Raw genomic sequence first — 16271 nt, forward strand, 5'->3', positions numbered from 1 at the left:
CAGCGGCCCTCATTACGCAGGAAGAAAGCTGAGATTTTTATAAGGAAGGGTGACTTGTTTACTAGCTGGGAATCCTACAGGGAGAACCTTGCCTCTCACTGGGACCTGATTTTGAAAGTCCTTCGGTATCACCCAGCCTGATACCCTTTCTCAAGCCCTGCTTCCTCCCACCACCTCTCTCTGACTCTTCTTATATAAAGCATTTTCCCCCCATTCCATCTACTGGGGTTTCACGCAGTCGGAACTGCAGAAAGGAACAGTCCTTCGCAAAGGTAACCCCCTCGTTTTTAACGGGAAGCACAGCCATGAATCAAGCCAGCAAAAATCCTCAATCCAATCCCCCCCACTTCTTCCAAGGGAAAAGGGAGGGGGAAATCTTTGAGAAAACTGGCCCCACCATCAACACGTTTCAGACCCTCTCTCATCTGGCTCGACACCCCAAGTGGCAAAGCAATCGGCACACACCACCAGAAATAAAAAAAAAAAAGAAAGAAATTCTAACAAGACATTAATAGATAAATAAAAATAGCTTCCACAAGAAATGATGAGGAGTCACGCAACAAAATGATTTCTTTCTGTACGCGTAAACTCATGAATAATCAAATTGCACAGTCCCCAAAGGAGCCAGGCGCAGGTCTTGTCAACCTCATCCCGTTCTCCTTCTGGAAGGTCACCTCAAACCTTGGCGGGCCTGGGTGGTTCTGCCCCTCACATCTCCTCCCTACCCCTCACCTTCTCCCAGCAGCACCCCCACCTCTTCCTGAGAGGGGAGAAATTAATTCCCAGTGCTATGGAAACGTGCAGAAAATCTGAATGGAAGACGGGGCCAGTGCTCATGAATCATGAAGCAGAAAGGGGAGTTCGATAAAATATTGGAGGGGGGGTCCCCAGGCCACAGATTTTTTGAGACAAACCAGAGCCCTTGCTTCAAGCTTCTTGAGTGTCACATTTTAACCTACCAGCTGCCTCAAGAAGCAAGAAGATCTTCCCTGCCTTTTTTCTTCTCCCTTAAAAAAAATTTTTTTTTATTTTTTTATTTTTCCTCATGTGTTAAGGGAGGGAACAGTGACAGGGACAAGTGACAGCTCGCTAATTATTCCCTTACTGCCACTGCTGTTCTGGCTTTGGACGCATTGCTCATTTCTGCCCGTCTTTGCACTGAATAATGCATGGGTCCCTATCTGTATTCAAGCGGCACCTCCGGGGACCGCCAGCCTAACTAGCTGATAACTGATTCAGTTTGTAAGCAGGGCCTCTGGGAGTTGCAAGGAAAAGTAGCCAAGAACAAATTTAACACTTCTTTCTCATTTCTTCAGAACATCAAGAAGAGGCAGGTGGGGAAGCGGCTGGGGATGCATGCTGGGTCCTTGAAAGGTACTTGACCTCGAGTTAAGGGGAAAGAGAACCTTGGCCCCAGCTGGGGGAGAGGTTATACTGGTGAAGATGATGACGATGTGATGAAAATAGTTAAGGGTATTTGAAGGCTTACTGTGTGTCTACCTTTGTACTAAACACTTCGCATGCACCCTCTCATTTATCATCACAAGAATCCCTTGCTGGCAATGCAATGGCAGGTGTATCGGTTAGCTATTAGCATGATAATGCTGCATAACAAATGGCCTCCACCCCCACCCCCAATCACAGAGAGGGGCAAACACATTTCCAGCCTTTGCCTGCATCATGTCTGCTAACAGCCCACTGGCCAGAGCAAATCACACGGGCATACCCAGAGTCTAGGAGGAGAGAGGAAGCCAATGCTGCCCACATGAGTCCGTGGCTAGGGTGTGGGTGTCTAATACTGTCATAGGGAAGTAAAGAGTTAAGTACCGAGAGGGAGACTCCAGAACAATCCCTCCTGGGAATCAATACCTCTCAACCCACAGCCCCAAGCAAATTCAACTTTTGCCAAAAGACTTATAGCCTTTGATCTCCAGACTGGGCTCTTCATTAAATGATGTCAGATGCCTACAGTGCAAATGACAATGACCATCAAAATGGCAAATCCTTGGCCAGTGTCTAAGTGCTTTACATGTATTGACTCCTTTTCTTCTCTCAATAACCCATTAAGGTAGGTGCTATTATTATCCCTGTTACAGGCGAAGAAACAAGCAGAGAGAGGCTAAGCAATTTGCCTGAGGTCACACAGCCAGTAGGTGGCAAAGCCAGGATTGGAAGCCAGGCTGGCGGCAGAGAGCAAGCTCTGATCCACGATAGGTGAAAATGGGTTGTCACGTAGGAGGGTGAGTTTTGGACGCAATGGACGCTGTAGTTGCAATGGCAGAGTGCAGTTAGCTCTGAGACATATAAATGAGCAGGGTCAGGCTGGCGCCTGAGCCAAGGCCAACCAGTCCCTGAAGGCCGGGACACCTGCCGCTGGCCCCTTCCAATGGGTGACGTGTTCCGAAACCTGCTGGTGGAATTGCTGACCCCCTGCCACCTGGCCAGGTGGGCCCAGGCACCTTCAGAAACCGTGGGCACTGGAAGCACAGCTGACTCTCCACCATCTAACGCTCCTCTCACAATGCTTGGCTAGGGACCACCATACTCCTTTATCCCCGCTTCTTCCCCAACTAGATCCGGTGATGGCAGACAACAGAAGTAAGGCCAGCTATTATTTCATGAAGGGTGATGAGACAGGGTACAGATCCACTGCTTGGATGTCAAATAATCGCGGATATGGTCCACTTTGAGAACTAGGAATTTACTACTTACCCAGATGAAGATACCCAGTCCGGAGGTCGTGGGCCATTCACACTTGCACAGCTTTGGTCCTTGGAGCTGCGCACAGTGCCTGGTGCATTGTAGGGGCTCAGAGATTCACAGGTGAATGGCTGGGTGAATGGACGCTCACCCATGCAACGCCACCTGCCAACAGCCTTCCAGCGTGCCTTCCAGATGAGAAGCGAAGGCTTGGAGAACTGACTCTATTGAACGAGAACCATTCCTTTCATGGAGGGTTTATTTATGAGCACCTACTATGTGTCAGGCATGGTTAGAGGCTGTGGATCCAAAATCTTTGCCGTCGCGGTCCAGTGAACATCCAACACAACGTCAGTTGGGGAGGAATAAGACGGAGAAAGGGGGATGGGGAGTGATGGGGGTTGGTATAGGTGTTTTCGGGCTTCCCAGATGCTGTTAGTGGTAAAGAACCCGCCTGCCAATGCAGGAGACACGGGTTTGATTCCTGGGTTGGGAAGATCCCCTGGAGGAGGGCATGGCAACCCCCTCTAGTATTCTTGCCTGGAGAATCTCATGGACACAGGAGCCTGGCCAGTTACAATCCATAGGGTCGCAAAGAGTCAGACGTAACTGAAGCGACCTAACACACACACACACGGAAGTTTTCACCTCCTAACCTGTGCCAAGCACCGAGCTGGTCCCTTACATATCTGATCATCTGAAGAGCTCCCCCAGCATCCTGTGAGGATAATATTTCATCATTATACCCATTTTACAGATGAGGAACAACCGAGGCTCTAAGAGAGATGTCTTCCCACATACATGAGACTGGAGGTTAGTACCCAGGTTGGTCGGAGCTGTCTGAGCAGGGCAGGACGTGGGTACCCCTCAGCACCACCAACCCCCCCCACCCCAGGCTAGTGGTCAAGGATGCTGGACTCTAGGTGGGAAGCCGCTCAAGGTCCCCACAGCTGTCACCTGCCCAGGAGTGCATCTGCATTTAGCCGCCTAGGCCTGTCTGCTGGGGCGACACGGGGTTCGCTGTCAGAAGCCGCATGTCAAGGCGGCAGCGGGGGAGGCAGGCGGGCTGTTGGCAGGTGGCTTAAAATAGCAGCGTCCTCACGGCGGCAGGAGCTCCGTTCTCCCGGCCGAGAACACTCGGGAAGATTTCTCAGGCTGGCAGCCACCCCCTTGCTGGGGGGCTCCTGGCAGAGAAACTGTGTTCGATGCAAGGTGCCCCCTTGCTCCTAGGATGAAAGCCAAACTCCAGAACTTTCCTGAGTTGCCCCTCACTCCCAGCTCTGTTCTCCTCACACCCTTTCCTCTGGTCACCCCCACCAAGCTGCATCCAAGACACCCCTTGTCCCTGGCTGCCTAAAAGGCCCTCCCTGATATCTTCTCCTCCTGGAAATGGATTCAATAGACTTGAGCTTGAGCAAACTCCAGGAGATAGCGAAGGACAGGGAAGCCTGGAGTACTGCAGTCCATGGGTTCGCAGAGTCGGACAGGACTTAGAGATTGAACAACAACAACAATATATGTCCGTGGGAATCACTTACAAGGTACTGAAATCTTTTCCTTCAAGCTCAGCTCACTTGCCAGGGGTTGGGAACCTTCTAGATTCTCCCAGGAGCAGAAATCCTTCCTTCCTCCAAGGCATATAGCCCGTTCTCAGATCGGAATTGGAAAAATCCTGGTTTATGGCTCCCTCCAACCTTCTTGACTGGATAGGCCGCTACACCTAGAAAGAGTAACATTGTTCAACCTAGGCTGGCAGGTAACTGGCACATGGGGCAGACCTCTCCTAGCCGTGTACACGGCAGACATTGCTAATCAATCATAGCATCCTTTCTTTCCCAGCCCTGGAGCGCTGAGGCGACCGAGCAATTGGCTAGAGTTGGCACCAAGATGATGCCTTAATGGCTTCTCACTTCCAAGTGTCATTAACTACAGCCTTTCAATAAATGGCCTCCAGAAGCTTGTCTTCAGGGCTGCCTTGGCCATCTGACTGGGAGGCTCTTGAGGGCACGACAATGACATTTATTTCAGCATCTCCTCCTCTCGGCACAGAGCCTGGCAAAAACTAGGCTCTGAAGAAATGTCTGCTCAGAGGGGGAACCGGAGGACTGGGGAGAACGCATTCAGGCAGTGCTGATGGACACAGAAACACCTTGCTGAGGCTTTTCTAGGCCCTGGGACTCTCCTGGGTCCTCCTTCCTGCTCTCTGTCCTCCGGTCTCCAGGGAGCAGAGTCCAGAGCCCAGGAAACCCAAACCACAGGCTCCTTGAGATCAGCCCCAACTCAAACAATGGTTGCCCCGTGACTGACTGCACAGAGATAACAGGTCAAAGATCAAAGATCTTCGGAAGAAAACAGTGGGAGGGAGAGAAAGCGTCTCACCAGATCCTGCACTGTCCCTGCACCTCGGTGTCTTTATTCTGAAACGCAGATAATACCTCTGCCTGGCAGGACGGCTGGAGATACTGAGCAGAAAGTCCTCTCTGGCGTCCAACAGGAGTTAGGGTGAGAATGCTGATGGCGATGATGATTTTACCAAGTCAATCATGGAGACTCCCTAGAGAGACAGAAATGCCTTCGGAGAAACCCGAGCTCCAGCCTCCCCCAGTTCCCACCTCCGTGCAACCTCCCACTCCTGGAAAAGGTGCCAGGAAGAAGGAGGCAGCCCTCACCCCACTTCCAGAAGAGGAGAGCTGCAGAGGGAAGGGAGGGAGCCCTTTCTCTGGAGATAGTATGTCCTGCCAAGATCACTCTTGGTCTTGTTTTATAGCTGGGAAAAGTTAAGACCCGTGAGACAATGGAACTAGCCCAATTCCATGGAGTAACAATCCTCTGCATCTGCACCTGGGATCTGTTGATTCCAGCGACCTTGGTTTTTGCACAGAACCATTCTACCTTGTTGGAAAGGCACCCACCCTGATCACTCACTCACTCATTTACCTTGTTGAGTTTTACCGAGCATGCTCTGGAGGACTTCATAGTCTCGTGGTGGCTGGGGAGGAGCGGAAATGGAGGGTGACCTGACATGCCGTTAAATTATTTCAGCATATAGGAAAAGTGTTTGAGCTGAGTTTGGGGAAAATTTTGCAGAAGGACTGTGCAGGTTGGGTTTTGCAGTATGAACAGGAGTTCATTAGAGGGCCCTAACTGGAGGAAGAGCCTTTTGGGCAGAGGAGATGGGGTAGGAGGAAAGGCAGGGAATCCATGAAAAAGCATGATGTGCTCGAGGACCATTTAGCAGAATTGAGCATCCCATCTCAGAGCGTATGGTGGTGCACCTGCAGGAGGCAAGGCCAGGAGGTAGATCAAACCGGAGCCTAGAGGTCCTCCCACGGCATTTGTGCTTTTCCCTGTGGGCAGGGGAGTCATGAGGTGTGTTCCAGTTCCACTGTTTATGACACAGCTTCCATGTCCACTTCCGCTCAGCTGCCTGGCAGCAGGCTGCTCTCACCAAGGCCAAGGGGAGACGTGGCATGGGGCAAGGATCAGCATGGACTTTCCCACAAGGACTGCTGCTCTCCCAGAGAAACTGTGCCCACCCGGAATTTAAACCACAGAGACTCAGAATCCCACCATTTGACCTCTCCAACTCATGGATGCCACAATTTAAGGAACGGTAGCATTCACCTATTTGCCCCATCATTTGGTTAATAAAGTTGAAAAGCCCCCAGCAGATAGTGTGCTGTGCTGAGTCGCTCAATCGTGTCTGACTCTTTACAACCTCATGGCTCCTCTGTCCATGGGATGCTCCAGGCAAGAACACTGGAGTGGGTTACCATGCCCTCCTCCAAGGAATCTTCCCGACCCAGGGGTTGAACCTGTGTCTTCTGCATTTCCAGCACTGGCAGTCAGACTCTTTACTGCTAAGCTTCCTGGGAGGCCCATAGAAGACAGTGTATCCATCAGTTATTGCTGTGAAACAAATTACCCCAAATCAGTGAGTTATATCCGCAATCACCTACTGATTGGCTACTTGCCTGGGACTCATCTTGGCTGGACTCACTGGTGCCTCTGCTGGTCACCTGGGGTTCTGCTCTAAACTGGGCTTGTCTCTTCCTGCTCTCGGGACCAGCAGGGAGTTAGCGGTGGGTTGGGGGTGGGAGGAGGTGAGGGAGCAAGGGAGTGTAGATGACCTTCTGGAGAAGTTTGGCCCTGAGGACACAGAATCTGGGAACAGGGCCACTGCTCTCACTCAGGGGTTCCTGAGGGGTGAGCTGGGGCTTGTGCCAGTAGGGTCCCCAGCCCTGATTGGGGTGGGGAGAATCAGGAGCACCCAGACACGGTCATGTCTGGATGGGAGAAGTCTCATTTGGATTGGCAGGTCCCTGTGGTCCAATGGATGCTTGAGGCTGTGTCCACCTCATCCAGAGGTCAAGACCCCACCCCAGGTCCACTTCGCTCAGCGGCCCTACCATCAGGGCCACTCACCCAGCTGCGAGAGGAAGCAAGCTCCCCGCTTCCCTCAGCGGCAACCCCCTTGGGGAGGAGAGAGCAGATAGCAGAACCGTGCTATTTACAAGCTTTCAAATGGGTTATTGAATCATAAACCGAAATCACAGGCTGTAACCAAATCAGCAAGGACCAGATTCAATAAAGTGAAAAGGGAGGGGGAATAAAAATCCCACCTAGAAGCTTGTTAAAGCCTTCTCTGCCTCTCCTGGCCCCGCTTTCTGAACGTCTCATTGTTTCTGGTGAATAAACCCAGCCTGGTCTGGTTTGATGCCGGTGCTATTAATTCCATATGTGGTTTATGAGTGGAGGAAAAGGCCGTCATTACGCGCCATTGGAACCTGAAAAGAACCCAACGGGCGCTTCATCTCCGCCTTGCTGGGGCGGCTGCAGCCTCTGCCGAGTTGGGAGTGTCTCAAATTCTAACGCATGAAAACTTTTAGGGTGGGGGCGTGCACCCCACCATTCTGTGGTGACTGTGGAGTCTCCATGTATGAGGGGGGTCTCCATTTAAGGAAGTCCTGGGGTCAGTCAATGACCTTCTGTGAGGCCATATATATGTGTATAGGACTTAATAGTGTATAAAGCACCTTCGTGTGTCTTTCGGAATTATAATGAAAACTCAGAGTGCACGGGCTTCCCCGGTGGTGCCAGTGGTAAATAACTTGCCTGCCAATGCAAGAGACATGGGTTCGATCCCTGGGTCGGGAAGATCCCCTGGAGGAGGGCATGGTAACCCACTCTCATATTCTTGCCTGGAGAATCCCATGGACAGAGGAGCCTGGCAGGCTACGGTCCACAGGGTCACAAAGAGTCAGACACGACTGAGCAGCTGAGCACTCAGGCACACGGTGTTGGAGTCTATACCCGCTTGCACCACAGCCCCATTATTAACGCTGACCCTGCCTCTCCATTAAATGAAGTAATGTGATAGTCGGACGTGGGAAAAACTAATGACCATCACATCTTTGGGTATTCCGGAGGATGTTAATACTTTATCGTGCAAAAGGAGGACTCTGGTTAACAGTGACAAAAGCCATCCCCCGCAGGGCTGGTAAGTCGCCTGAGTGCTGAGATCCACCCCAACAGCACGTCTACCTGACCCAGGCCCCCAGGCCTGCCCTGCTTCCTGCACTTACTCTCCAATCAAACCAACTTTTCTTCGGTTGGTGAATATCCCCTACGCACTTTCATGCCTCTGGGCCTTAGCACAAAGCCTTCCTGATGCCTGATTTTCTTTCCTTCCTTTGGACTACTGGCAAACAGATACTTAGAGATTCGGCTCAAAAACCACCTCCTTCTTGAAGCCTCTCAAGACTCCCCCTGCGAGCAGAATCAATTCTTTCTCTGTGCTTCCTGCAGTTGGAGGGAATTCTCCTTGTATACTTACCAACCCTGGGTTCTCATGATAGGTCTGTGTGTCTGTCTCCTTCACCAAGAACTCGTTGAGGGCAAGAACAGGGATGTATTCATTTCCATGGGATCTGTAAAAATTGTGACTGAAGGAATGAATGACTGCAATTTCTGCCCTGGCTGGACTATAGGGCGACCTGAATGCTGGTCCAGGCTGGGCCATGGCCTCCCCGTGTTCTCTTGGAAAAGGCATGTTACTTTTGAGCACCTCAGTTTCCCCATCTGTCAGTTGACAGGTGTGGATGAGTCAGCCTCCAAGAGCTTTCCGTGGCTGCTGATTCTTCCTCATCCTTCCCCCGCCTCCACCCCCTCTCGCAGGGACCCCATTGCAGTGATCCAGCTCCCCTGTACCCTTCTCTCTGTTACCCGCATCTCCCCACCACCCAGCAGGTCCTAGAGGTTTTCCTGCCAAAAGCTCTCTCGAATCTGTCTTCTCCTCCCCCATTTGCCTCCCTGGTGCCAACTGCCCTCATCTCTTGCCTGGAGGCTGGCAGTAGCCTTAACTTGCCAGCCCCCTTCAGCCACTGCACACTCAGCAATATGTGTGATGTTTTCAAAACACACGCTCAGTCACGTCTCAGCCCTGATGAACCCCTCCCATGCCTCCTCTGGCCCCCAGGCTGTGGACCAGAGACCTCCTGGAAGGGGATGGCCAGCCCCCTCCACCACAGCATGCCCCTGCCCGAACTCTCCATGGCTCCAGCCACGTGGACTTTCTTCCTGTGATCTGTCTTACCCTGCTTGGTCCACATGCCAGCCTCTGAACATGGCGTTCCCTCTGTCTGGAAAGTTCTCAGCCCTAGCCCTCTCCCCATGATCAGATTTCAGCCTGATTATCAGAAGCACTAATCTGAGGAAGCTCAGGGAAGCCCACAGGACCTCCCCAGACCACACGGGCTGTTCCAAGCTCTCTTTCGCCCCCCGTTGCAGTCCTTATCCCAGTTTCCAGTTTAATTTTACTCTGGAGATTTTGCCGCACATGTGTCTCCACCCCTGGACCGCGAGCCAGACAAAGGAATGACAACCTCCCCAGACATCCTCCCCGCACCCCATCTCATGACATCTGCATCATCCAGCCCTGTGCCTGGCAAGAACTCACAAATATTTGCAAAATGAATGAATGTGTTCTCTAGTGCTGGGAACTGGGCTTAAGGAAGGCGTCACACTGTCTGTCCTGCTTGGACCTCAGTTTCACCAACTCTGAAATGGGCTCATGAGCGTTCACCCCTCAGCAACTGATTCCAAGACCACCCGGAGCAGAGTGAGATGCTCCAAGGTCTGGGAGGCAGGAGAGCTGAGGGTTGGTGTCGGGAGGGACCCCAGACGCTGTCAGGATGACTGGGCTACCGCTGGTTTTTGTGACCATCTGCTCGGTTCACTGAGGGCTGGGCAGCGGAGCCAGGGCCGTGAGTCCCGCGAAGGGTCACAGAAATAGGCGTTCAGTTTGCAGACCTGGTGGGGGGAACAGAACTGGGTCACTGTGTCTTGGACGTGGGCTCCTGCTCCGTGGAGTCAGGTCAGGAGGAAGCAGGGACTTCTGTGGGAGCAGGCTGGTTCGGACGGGGTGAATGGGGAGTCCCAAATATCTCCGTAAAGTAGTGATTTTTTAAAAAAATTATAGAAAAACAAACATAAAATTTAGCCATTTAGCCACTTTTAAGCGTGCGGTTCAGAGGCATTAAACACACTGACGTGTTGCACAAACATCACCACCATCCATCTCCAGAACCTTTTCATCACCCTAAACTGAACTCTGTACCCAGTCATTGATGACTCTTGATAATCCCCTCGCTTCAGCCCCTGGCAGCCTCCTCTCTGCTTCCTGTGTCTACGAACCTGATTGCTCTCTGTACCTCCTATAAGTGGACACGTACGGCATTTGTCCTTTTGTGCCTGGTTGAATTCACTCATGACCGTGTCATCAAGGGTCATCCCTTGTATGTGTCTGAACATCCTTCCTTTCTGAGGCCAGATCGTATTCCATTATACAGATGGACCACTTTGTGTTTAGCCATCTATCTTCTAATAGATGGATAGATGGGAGGTTTTACTATTTGGTTCTTGTGAACTGTTTTTGCTGCAAGCATTAGAAGGAAATATTAACATTCATGGTAATAAGGCTACAAGGGGTTGTAGAAAGGGCTTTAGGATTAGATCTGAGTTCCAACCTTGATGCTGCCATTTACCAGCTGTGTGACCTCAGGCAAGTTACTTGACCTCTCTGAGCCTTCATTTCCTTATCTCCAAGAAGAGGGAAAGAACCAACATCTCCTCATGTTGATAGGACTGAGGGTGGTGACAGGCTTAGAACAGGTGCTCAGTAATGCACTAGGAGTTCCTCGTTCACGCTCCTGCCCAGGACTGCTATGTGCGGTTACGTGTGTTGTTCACTGCCCAAGGGCGCCTGGTCCAAGTTCTGGACTTGCTGGTCTGAATCCAGGGGACAGCTCCTGCCAGGAGGGGGCAGCTGTGTCCCACTCCCACAAAGGCACCTCTATGTTTCTGCAGCCCCCAGCCTCAATCAGCCCAGACACCTGCTTGACAGTGAGGGCTGGCAAAGCACAGAGAGGCTAATTAACCAGCCCAAGGCCACACAGTGACCCTTGGACCCCTTCAGGTGTGAGAACCTGGCTCCCAGCCCGGAGAACAGGGTGAAGCGTGCAGCCCTGAGCCTCAGGCAGGCGAGCAGACAGGAGGGCCCATGGGCTGCCCCTCGGCCTCCCACCCCTCCCCCACTCCTATTAAGGAGCGGAAACAGAAATGAAAAACTTCAAGCCTCCGTCTGGTTCACGGTGAGGCCCCACCTTGGGGAGGTGGCCTCGGAGCGGCCGCTGATACAGGGCTCCGCGTGCTGACTGTGCCCCCTCCCGCCCCTCCCTGACTGGCGCGTTCCATCCTGGAATCATTTTTCAGACAGCCCACAGCCCGGCCCGCCAGACTATTTAGTCTGGGTTTGGTGACCCCCGTCTGACTGCAGGCAGGACGTGCTCAGGTTTCGGGCCTCCTCGGTACAATCACTGCGGCGCCCCCCTCCTTCCTGCCCCCCGCCCCGACTTCTTACACAAACACTTACCTTCAGGCCCAGGAGTTCCTGGCACGCTTGCGTCAGACCCGGCCACTGGCTTCCAGAAGGGCGCGCCGAAGCCCGACAACACGGCCCTCTGTCCAGGGGTCCGTGGGCTCTGACCTTCCAAAGCGTCATGTCAGCTTAGCTGGATGGCACTCCCTCGCTGCTCCTCCTCCTCGACTCTCTCTGACCCTGACCAGCGGATAAACAAGTTCATTCAAAGGAAAAAAAGATGGTGGGAATTCAAAATATTTTTTCCGCGCATCCATGGGCGGTGGATTAGCAAATTGTTCTGGCTGCACATCTCAGGCGGGGAAACTGAGGCCTCAGAGGACAAGAGAAAGAAAAGAGTCAAGCCCAAGAGGTGGGAAGGGGCAAAAACCAGGAACCGAAGTCAGATCTTCGGCTCCCAGGTCATCTCCACGTCAGCGAAATTCAGCTTTCGTCTGTTCTCCCTCTGGGTCCTGCACCGCCTTTCAACAACCCTTTTTGAAAATCTTCTGACACTTCCTGAGATGCTAAAAAATTGGGTGTCCTGGAAACAGAACTGCCTTATTTATTGTCATCTTGCGGGCATGTGTGCTGCGTTGCTTCCATCGTGTCTGACTCTGTGTGACCCCATGGACCGTAGTCCGCCAAGCTCCTCTGTCCATGGGATTCTCCAGGCAAGAATACTGGAGTGGGTGGCCATGCCCTCTTTCACGAGATCTTCCCAAGAAGATCGAACCCGCGTCTCTTATCTCCTCTGCACTGGCAGGAGGGCTCTTTAACACTAGCGCCACGTGGGAAGCCCTTATGTCATCCCAGTTGGGTACAATAAAGTCAGGAAGGAGTATGTTGGTGGTCTCTGCATCCTAAGGGGTTTTGATGCCATAAGTCAAGTTCCTTTAAGACCTGCAAGCTCGGACTTCCCTCTCAGTCCAGTGGTTAAGACTCCATGCTCCTGATGCAGGGGGTGCAGGTTTGATCCCTGGTTGGAGAACTAGGATACCACATACCGTGTGGTGAGCCCAAAATAAATAATTAATTAATTTAAATATATATATTTTTAAAACCCTGCATGCTTGGCACCCTGCCAGAAGGGTGGACAGTAGCCAGGACTGATGTCTCATATCTGTTGAGCCCTCCGCCGTGCGCGTGCCGGGCACTGTGGCAAGTTCTCTATGTGCAGTTTCCTCAGAAGGTTGAGGGAAGGGTTATTTCTACAGCCCATTTTACAGATAAAGAAACTGAGGCCCAGAGTAGGCAAATAACTTGGAGAAGGTCACACAGCCAGTGGAGAGAGGAGCCTGAATTCAGGTGTCTTTGACATTTTCCTGTATTTCTTTCTTCACCAGGAACATGTTTGGATTTTTTTAATCATACAAAATCAAAACAGTATCATCCACAGTAACAATAGCAGGAAGCAATATGATCCACCTTGGTGTCCACATATATTACATGTTACCTAGCCTCCTTCAACCCCCCACCTTCACACACACACACACACCAGGGCTAACTGCCGTGGGCAGTTTGGTGGCTATTTCTGCTGATTCCCCCACACCATCAAATACTCATTTATATGCAGATGTATAATTTTATAGGGCTTTCTAAGCCATACATATGTGCAAGATTTGATTTTTAAAAATCAATAGGAAATGTATTGCTTTTGCTATGGGGGGGAGAGAATAGAGATATTAAAAATTAAATCAAATTTCCAAAGAGGACAGAGTTGGGCATTTCAAAGTTGCCAAGGCAAAGTTCTATTCCAGAAAGTTCCGCACCAGCGAAGCTGGCGTCCCCACGGAGATGCTCTCATCCCAATGGCTAGCCGTTGTACTCAGTGGGGGTGGGGAGGGAGGGAACGTCTCTAATTCCCACCAGCTCAGCTCGCCACCCCCTCCCCACTGCCCCTGGTCGATGAGCATTGTGTTCAGTTTGTGGACTCAGCAAAACACGCCGGCCCTGCTCTCTCCCTGCTCGGATTGGAAGGTGATTGCCTGCTAGCCAATTAATTCTGCTTTAATTGCTCCGGCTCTCTAACGCAGACCTGAAGAGCTAATCTGACCGGGGGTGGTTCGCCTGGCAGATGCTGTTCTACCAGCTCTGGGGAGATGCTCAAAGAGTCTGAAAAGAAGCCGCGATTCTCTGTGGGGTCCTCTGGGTGGTCTGGAGGGGAGGCCCAGAAAACGGACCAGAGAAGACGCCACCAGCAAAAGGAGCCAAAGGTGGGGGGTGGATGGGGGGACGGATGGGGGCAAGTGGTAGGGTCTAGTCACCACCCACCACGACCCCTCTGGCATTTATCATTGTCTGACATGATCTTTGTTCTTTTCTTCCAGGGGTCTGCTTTCCTCATTCAAACGTCCGCTGTATCAGTGTTCACCCAACACCCTGTGTACAGTAGGTGCTCAATAAATAGAGACTGACTAAATAAACAAGTGCGTGCTCAGTTGCCTCCGACTCTTTGCAACCCCACGGAGGGTAGCTCACCAGGCTCCTCTGTCCATGGGATTTTCCAGGCAAGAACACTGGAGTGGGTTGCCATTTCCTTTTCCAGGGGATTGTCCTGACACAGGGATGGAACCCACATCTCCCGTGTCACCTCTCCAGCACTGATTGACAGGTGGATTCCTTACCACTAGCGCTACCTGGGAAGCCCCTAAGAAACATATTCTCCTCTTTCCAAATCCTGCCCCTTTTTTCATCTTCTGCCTGCAACCGCTAAAGAAGTTCCAGGAGAATCTCAAGAGATGGATAGGGAAACTGAGGCCTGGAGAAAGGGTTGCTGGGTTTGTTCAGGCCGGTGCGTGGCTCAGGCTGCCTTTCGACTTTGCTCCTACGAATGGCCCTTTTCCAAATAGTCCTCACCCCTCTTTCCCGGAGTGGTGTGGCCGGTCACCTGGTCACTGGCTGCACCAGGCGGGAAGGAGTGGGGAGCATGCGCGCTACTTTCTTTCGAAAGTGACTTCTGTATCAAATCCTTCCGTGCCCTGGAAACAGCCTCATGACACTGAGAACAGAATTCTCCTCTGCCTGTGCCTGGGGAGCAGCTACGCCCCTCCTCTCCAAGAGACAAGCAGTGCAGGCCCTGGAGGGGAGAATGATATGCATCTAATCTCTGACCTTCAAATGAAGGCAGGGATTCATCAAGGGTCTCACGTGGAGGAGCCGGGCGGCTGCACTCGGTGGGGCCCTGCCTAATTCTGTCCTCACCTCAAGCCACTCCTGGCTGCTGCAGACACCCTCCAGGGAGGTAGGTCAGGGAGGAAAGTGGGTCTGGGATGGAGGAAGGTGGAGGTGAGGTGGGGGCTCAAGGGACCAGCGAAGCAGGGTAGGAACAAAGAGGGGAGGAAGTAGAGGAAGAAAAAAAAGAAAAGTAAAAGACAATAGACAAGATGCCAGCCCATTTGGGGTGCAGGAAGAAACCTGCAAAGGAAATCCAAAGAGGAAGAAATAAAGGGGAAGAAAAAACTCAACAGGGCCTGAAACAAAGCCATGGAGAAAACAAAGGGAAAGAAAAAAATGAAGGCAAAGGAAGAAGCAGCCATGCAAACAAGGAGAGAAGCCTACAGAGGCCTCCGGAATGTCATTTGCGCATCCTGCAGGGGCGCGCCTGGGCCACGAGCATGGCCTCCACCTCGCTCGGGTCCCTCACCTCGGACCTGGTACCCACCGGCTCCCAGGAGCCTCTGGGGCAGACAGCTGGGCCTCCTCCTGCCGCTACAGCCCAGTGTGCTCTGATTGGCCAGTCTCCTAGGGCCAGGGAGGCGGGCCACGCCCACCCATCTTTGCTCCTCCACCAAGGCAGAGGCCCCGGAGACCCATGGGCTTCCTGAAGTGTTCTGAGCCACCCCAAGCCCTCCCTCCCCCCCTTCCCCACCACCTAGAAAGCTGTCCAAGTGGAACAGCCTGCAGCTATTACAATAAACACCTCAGCCGCAACCTGTCTCTCATTTGCATATTAGCAGGCTTAATTCTGATGAAATATGCAAATATATGCAAAATGAAATCCATCTCATAATGACACAAGGCGATTAAACAATTTTTATGCTTAAATATTCTGTTTAATGAAATCAAACAGACCTGTGCGTGTGACAAATTCTCCACCGCATGGAGAAATTAGTGGGGATAAAAAAAAAAAAAAAGAATACCAAACCAGTAGCTCCCCTCACCCCCCAGCACGACCCAGATCTGCTTCACCTTTTTGGTGAGAAGAAAGGGGGGAAACGTGTGTTCTTTATAACCAAGTGAACTGAAAATTGTATTACTGAAAACAGCTAAAATAAGTTGGAAGCAAGATGCCTGTTTCTGACTTTTGAGAGGAGCCCCCAAGCCTCACCCCATACCTCCACAATATGGTCATAGTATATTTATCCTCCAGGCTGATGGAAGAAAAGGAGGTGCATGTGGACTGCAGGGAGGCCAGTTCAGCCAACACCCCAGTGCCCAGGAAGTGGAGTGAGGAGCCCTTTGCCCATTTACCACCAGGAGACTGGCTGGCAGCGTCTCTCAGCCAAACTTTCTTGTTTTGTTCAACTGGGCAGAACGTGTTCTTGCTTTGGGCACTGGGAGATAGTCTGAGGGCACCGGCATTCTTAGCCTCGCTCAGGTAAAATTTGTTCTGATATTTACCTGGAGGAGAAGAAGATGACGAGTCAAGAAA

The 16271-nt window shown here is 51.8% G+C and overlaps 1 long non-coding RNA gene across 1 annotated transcript; it reads right to left on the reverse strand.

Moving 5' to 3' along the window:
- Nucleotides 1–2373: 2373 nt before the first annotated feature.
- On the reverse strand, nucleotides 2374–12366 carry LOC123329906. The gene is made up of 5 exons (XR_006545480.2): nucleotides 11633–12366; nucleotides 8537–10011; nucleotides 6516–6609; nucleotides 5080–5975; nucleotides 2374–4420 (listed from the first exon to the last, which is right to left on the reverse strand). It is a non-coding gene; the product is annotated as an uncharacterized LOC123329906 (long non-coding RNA).
- Between the last annotated feature and the right edge of the window lie 3905 nt (nucleotides 12367–16271).

This window comes from Bubalus bubalis, chromosome 17, assembly GCF_019923935.1.
Source record: "Bubalus bubalis isolate 160015118507 breed Murrah chromosome 17, NDDB_SH_1, whole genome shotgun sequence".
NCBI classification, from domain to species: domain Eukaryota; kingdom Metazoa; phylum Chordata; class Mammalia; order Artiodactyla; family Bovidae; genus Bubalus; species Bubalus bubalis.